Raw genomic sequence first — 6,289 nt, forward strand, 5'->3', positions numbered from 1 at the left:
CTCCAACATCATTTTCCTCTCAAGTTCCGGCCAGTAATGTTGCCTCCCAAATCTATGGCCATCTTTGCCGGAACTCCATGTTTGAATCCTTTCCTACATTACAACAGTGTCTACATTCCAAAAGTACGTAATTGACTGCAAAGGGCTTTGAGACGTCCAGTAGTCATGAAGGGTGCTATATAAATGCAATTTTTTTTTTCCACTCATGTTCCCGCCCCTGCCACAGTATTGAAACGATTCTGATCAAAGTCACAAATGCCATCCTATGTGACTGTGACAAAGGTAAACTATCGCTCCTCACCCTTCTCGTCCAGTCTTTAGCCTTTGACACACATGACCACTCCATCCTCCTCCAATCATAGAAAATTATAGCACGGAAGGAAACCATTGTGTCCATGCCAGCCAACAAAGAGCTGTCCAGCCGAATCCCACTTTCCAGTTCTTGGTCCATAGCCCTGTTGGTTAAGGCACTTCAAGTGCACATCCAAGTACTTTTTAAAATGTGGTCAAGGTTTCTGCCTCTCAGGCAGTAAGTCCCAGACCCCCTGGGTGAAGAAATTTCCCCTCAAATCCCCTCTAAACCTCCTACCAATTACTTTAAATCTATACCCCCTGGTTGTTGACCCCTCTGCTAAGGGAAATAGGTCCTTCCTAGGCCCCTCAATTTTATACACCTCAGCTTCCTCTGTTCCAAAGAAAACAGACCCAACCTATCCAATCTTTCTTCATAGTTAAGATTCTTCAGTCCAGGCAACATCCTCATAAATCTCTGTACACTTTTTCTCGTGCAATCACATCTTTCCTGTAATGTGGTGACCAGAAATGTACGCAGTACTCTAGCTGTGGCCCAACTAGTGTTTTGTACAGTTCAAGCATAACCTCCCTGCTCTTGTATTCTATGCCTCGACTAATTAAGGCAAATATTCCGTATGCCTTCTTAAACACCTTATCTACCTGTCCTGCTACCTTCAGGGATCTGTGGACGTGCACTCCAAGGTTCCTTTGTTCCTCTACACCTCTCAGTGTCCTACCATTTAATGTGTATTCCCTTGCCTTGTTAACCTACACCATTACAGACTTAATCCATGTTCGGACCGGGGTCAAACAGGGCTGCGTCATCGCTCCAACCCTCTTCTCAATCTTCCTCGCTGCCATGCTCCACCTCACAGTCAACAAGCTCCCCGCTGGAATGGAACTAAACTACAGAACCAGTGGGAAGCTGTTAAAGACCACCCCAACCTCTGTCATCGAGCTACAGTACGCGGATAGCATCTGCACACACTCAGAGGCTGAACAGCAGGATATAGCCGACGTATTTACTGAGGCATATGAAAGCATGGGCCTTACACTAAACATCCGTAAGACAAAGGTCCTCCGCCAGCCTGTCCTCGCTGCACAGCACTGCCCCCCAGTCATTAAGATCCACGACGCAGCCCTGGACAACGTGGACCATTTCCCATACCTCGGGAGCCTCTTATCAACAAAAGCAGACATTGATGAGGAGATTCAACACCGCCTCCAGTGCACCAGTGCAGCCTTCGGCCGCCTGAGGAAAAGAGTGTTCGAAGACCAGGCCCTCAAATCTACCACCAAGTTCATGGTCAACAGGGCTGTAGTAATACCCACCTTCCTGTATGGCTCAGAGGCATGGACCATGTACAGTAGACACCTCAAGTCACGAGAGAAATACTATCAACGATACCTCCGCAAGATCCTACAAATCCCCTGGGAGGACAGACGCACCAACATTAGCGTCCTCGACCAGGCCAATATCCCCAGCATTGAAGCACTGACCACACTTGATCAGCTCCGCTGGGCAGACCACATTGTCCGCATGCCAGACACAAGACTCCCAAAGCAAGCGCTCTACTCGGAACTCCTTCATGGCAAACAAGCCAAGGGTGGACAGAGGAAATGTTACAAGGACACCCTCAAAGCCTCCCTGATAAAGTGCAGCATCCCTACTGACATCTGGGAGTCCCTGACCAAAGACTGCCTTAAGTGGAGGAAATAGAAACACAGGAAATAGGTGCAGGAGTAGGCCATTCGGCCCTTCGAGCCTGCACCACCATTCAATATGATCATGGCTGATCATGCAACTTCAGTACCCCATTCCTGCTTTCTTCCATACCCCTTGATCTATTTAGCCGTAAGGGCCACATCTAACTCCCTTTTGAATATATCTAATGAACTCGCCTCAGAAAATTCCACAGGTTCACAATTCTCTGAGTGAAGAAGTTTCTCCTCATCTCAGTCCTAAGTGGCTTACCCCTTATCCTTAGACTGTGACCCCTGGTTCTGGACTTCCCCAGCATTGGGAACATTCTTCCTGCATCTAACCTGTCCAATCCTGTCAGAGTGTTATATGTTTCTATGAGATCCTCTCTCATTCTTCTAAATTCCAGTGAATATAAGCCTAGTCAATTCAGTCTTCATATGTGAGTCCTGCCATCCCGGGAATCAGTCTGCACTCCCTCAATAGCAAGAATGTCCTTCCTTGAAATAGGAGACCAAACCATACAAAATATTCAGGTGTGGCCTCACCAAGGCCCTGTACAACTGCAGTAGGACTCCTTGCTCCTATACTCAAATCATCTCGCTATGAAGGCCAACATGCCATTTGCCTTCTTCACCGCCTGCTGTACCTGCGTGCCAACTTTCAATGACTGATATACCATGACACCCAGGTCTCGTTGCACCTCCCCTTTTCCTAATCTGTCACCATTCAGATAATATTCTGCCTTCCTGTTTTTGCCACCAAAGTGGATAACCTCATATTTATCTACATTATACTGCATCAGCCATGCATTTGCCCACTCACCTAACCTGTCCAAGTCACCCTGCGGCCTCTTAGCATCCTCCTCACAGCTCACACTGCCACCCAGCTTAGAGTCATCTGCAAACTTGGAGATATTACATTCAATTCCTTCGTCTAAATCATTAATGTATATTGTAAATAGCTGGGGTCCCAGCACTGAACCTTGCCCCACTAGTCACTGCCTGCCATTCTGAAAAGGACCCGTTTATTCCTACTCTTTGCTTCCTGTCTACCAACCAGTTCTCTATCCACATCAGTATATTACCCCCAATACCATGTGCTTTAATTTTGCACACCAATCTCTTGTGTGGCACCTTGTCAAAAGCCTTTTCAAAGTTCAAATACACCACATCCACTGGTTCTCCCTTGTCCACTCTATTAGTTCCATCCTCAAAAAATTCTAGAAGATTTGTCAAGCATGATTTCCCTTTCATAAATCCATGCTAACTTGGACCGATCCTGTCACTGCTTTCCAAAAGCGCTGCTATTGCATCTTTAATAATTGATTCCAACATCCTGGAGGGCACTGAGCGCCTTGAGTCTTATCGCCAAGTGCATGCAGAAAACAAGCGCAGACAGTGGAAGGAATGCGTGGCAAACCTGTCCCATCCTCCCTTACCCTCAATGACTGTCTGTCCCACCTGTGGCAGGGACTGTGGCTCTCATATTGAACTGTTCAGCCACTTAAGGACTCATTCTAAGAGTAGAAGCAAGTCTTCCTCAATTCCGAGGAACTGCCTATGATGATGATGATGATAACCCACACTAAATGCATTACTTCACCCTTCTCTGGATAGAATTCCATTTGCCAATATTCTGCCCACCTGACCAGTTGATTGATATCTTCCTGCTGTCTACAGCTTTCTTCATTATCAACCACACAGCTGATTTTAATATCATCTGCAAACTTCTCAATCACACCCGCTATATTCAAGTGTAAATCGTTGATATATACCACAAAAAGCAAGGGGCCTAGTATTGTTCCCTGCGGAACCCCCGCTGGAGTTCCAGTCATAAAAACACCCATCAACCATTACCCTTTGCTTCCTGCCTCTGAGCCAATTTTGGATCCAACTTGACACTTTGACCTGGATCCCATGGCTTTTACCTTTGTGACCAGTCTGCCCATGTGGGATCTCTATCTAAAGCCTTGCTAAAATCCATATACACTACATCATAAGCACTGCCCTTGTTACCTCTTCAAAAATTTAAATGTAGTTAGTCAGACACTGTCATGTATTCAACTGTCATTGTAATCCATGTATAAACTGACCTAAGTTGTACACCGTGAGAACACTGACCACTAGGTGGTGAACTTGTGGGAGACACTCCTAACCTGGACTATCAGGTATAAAAGGGGAAGCTCCACCCACCTTCATCACTTCAGTGCTGGCTAATAAAGATTACTGGTCACAGAGTGACCTGCTCTCTAGTATGGGCCTCGTGTGCATTTGTACTGCAGAGTAAGGACATATTATTGGCGACAAGAAACTGGGATTTAAACCACGCGAGCATGGTCACTAGCAGCACAGATGAGAGGTACTGTGTTGGTGATGATTGGGACGATTTTATTGAGAGACTACAGCAAAGTTTCGTCACTAAGGAATGGCTGGGACAGGATTCGGCCGACAAACACAGGGCTCATCTCCTGACAGTTTGTGGATCCAGGACGTACCCCCTGATGAAGGACCTTCTAGCGCCAGAGAAGCTGATGGACAAGACTTTTGAAGAGCTCAGTAAGTTGATCGGGGAACACTTTAAACCGGCGAGCAGCATGCACATGGCGAGACATCGGCTTTCACGCACCGGCGGCGAGAAAGGCAAAGCGTTCCAGACTTCGTGGCAGACCTCCGGCGACTGGCGAGCCTATGTAAGTTCCCAGATGCATGCAGAGCGGAGATGCTGCGAGACTTTTTTATTGAGGGCATCGGGCACGCTGGGGTTTTCAGGAAACTGATTGAGACCAAAGACTTGACCCTGGAAACAGCGGCTTTGATGGCCCAGACATTTATCTCAGGGGAGGAAGAGACCAGAATGATGTTTGACAAAAATCTTGGTTTAAATGCAGCAAATGGACAGGGAGTCAACATTGTTAATGCGGCACACAGTTCTCCAGGCAGACAGGTGCAATCGGACATGCCCGAGCATGTAGTCGAACCCAAAGGGGGAATTCAACAGAGACAATGGCTAGCTGAATGGCGATTCATGCCATCGCAAGGGACAATGCGGCCAGTAATGGGGCCATCAATACCTGTTAATGGTGCACTTAAGGACAGTTACAGAGACAGTCAGAGACAATCGACTGGTAATGGACCTTTTGTTTCCAACAACGGCTCATGTTGGAGGCGTGGAGGCAAACGCACAGCCAGAGCTTGCAGATATCAGCAATATACCTGCAGAAACTGCAACGTCAGCGGTCACTTGGTGTGTATGTGCAGGAAGCCTGCAGCCAGGTTGATGTACGAGGAGGACAGGCCCAATGTAAGCCCTATGAGGCCAAATGGACACTGGGGGAAATTGCTGGAAGCTGAAGTTCAGCGAGTTCATGTGGAACACATATACAGTTCATACACCAGGGCGCCACCAATAATGATGAAAGTGCTCCTCAATGGCATCCCAGTATCAATGGAGCTCGACACGGGGGCCAGCCAGTCCCTGATGAGTTCGGCAAGTTGTGGGCGTCCAAGGCCAGGAGGCCAAAATTATTGCCGATTGACGCACAGCTACAGACATATACAAAGGAGATCATTCTGGTGCTAGGCAGCACCATGGTAGTCGTGACCCACAAATATTCGGAGAACAGGTTGCCACTCTGGATTGTCCCGGGGGATGGTCCCGCACTGCTGGGGAGGAGTTGGCTTGCTGTCATAAACGGGAAATGGGGCAATGTCAATGCAATTTCTTCTGTGGAGTGAATATCATGCTCACAGGTCCTGGACAAATTTGACTCACTATTTCAACCCGGCATTGGCACTTTCATGGGGGCCAAGGTAGTGATTCACATAAACCCGGACGCCAGGCCAGTACACCACAAGGCCAGAGCGGTGCCGTACGTGATGCAGGAAAAGATAGAAGGCGAATTGGACTGCCTGCTGAGAGAAGGCATCATCTCGCCAGTCGAATTCAGTGACTGGGTGAGCCTGATTGTGCCGGTGCTCAAGGCGGATGCGTCGGTCAAGATATGTGGGGATTACAAGGCCACCATCAATCGGGTGTCGCTCCAAGACCAGTACCCGCTACCGAGAGTGGAGGACCTCTTTGCGACGCTATCCGCTGGCAAACTTTTTTCAAAATTGGACCTGACCTCAGCTTACATGACCCAGGAGCTGGTGAGTGAGTCGAAGAAGCTGACCACCATCACGACACACAAGGGTTGTTCGAGTACAACAGATGTCCGTTTGGGATTCGCTCGGCCGCCGCGATCTTTCAATGAAATATGGAAAGCCTCCTCAAGTCGATTCCAAGGACAGT

This window comes from Pristiophorus japonicus, chromosome 3 (genome assembly GCF_044704955.1).
Source record: "Pristiophorus japonicus isolate sPriJap1 chromosome 3, sPriJap1.hap1, whole genome shotgun sequence".
Classification (NCBI taxonomy): domain Eukaryota; kingdom Metazoa; phylum Chordata; class Chondrichthyes; family Pristiophoridae; genus Pristiophorus; species Pristiophorus japonicus.